Source organism: Chrysochloris asiatica, unplaced genomic scaffold, assembly GCF_000296735.1.
Source record: "Chrysochloris asiatica unplaced genomic scaffold, ChrAsi1.0 scaffold00033, whole genome shotgun sequence".
In the NCBI taxonomy this organism is placed as follows: domain Eukaryota; kingdom Metazoa; phylum Chordata; class Mammalia; order Afrosoricida; family Chrysochloridae; genus Chrysochloris; species Chrysochloris asiatica.
Window position 1 is genome coordinate 1336688 of NW_006408551.1, and position 840 is coordinate 1337527.

An 840-nucleotide genomic window follows, 5' to 3' on the forward strand; every position below is an offset into this window, starting at 1 on the left:
GTTTCCTTGTATCTAAGTTAAGATGATTTTCTTTTTACAAATGACTTTCCTGAATGCAGAGAAAGGAATCTAGATCCTGATTAACCCTAGAACCAGATTATCAGTGAAAAGTCTTGAGCATATGGGTTCTTAATATTTTTTAACGAGATAAAAACCCTTTTCCCGTATCTACGTATGTTATTGCTATTTAGTGCTGTTGAGTTGTTTCCAACTCATAAAGATCCTATATAGGATTTCCAGGAAAGGTTGGTGGGTTTGAACTACCAAAGTTGTGCTTAACAATCCAATGCTTATCCTACAGCACTACACCAGGAGTCCATATCTTTATTCATTGTGTATACAAAATGTTTTACACATAGTTCTGTGGATTCATGGACACATAGTAAATCCAATCTAGGAATTAATGGATCCCTAGCTAAGAACTTCTGATTCAGTATTACTAAACTCCGAAATTTTCTTGGAATCTAATTTTCATATTCTTATGGAAAAGCAAAACTCGAGATCTAAAGATTCCAAACGCACTTGCGTAAGTAAATGAAAATTATTATTGATTGTTTACTGAACCCTAGACAGGTTGTGGAATTGTTCAAAGGACAAATAGACATAATCCTAATTCATAGGTCTTTGAATTCTAATGGAAAACATAGGCAGAGATGAATGGAGGGTCCATTGGGAAGAAGTGAGGAATTGGCACTTCTTAACATTGAGGAAATTATGGTCACAGGACCAGAAGGAGAATGCTAGATTGTTATAATTATATACAAAATAATAACAAAAACAGGGAGGAGTAAGAAAAACAGTGTACTGAGAAGAATTAGACAGACAAAGGAAGTAAGACAA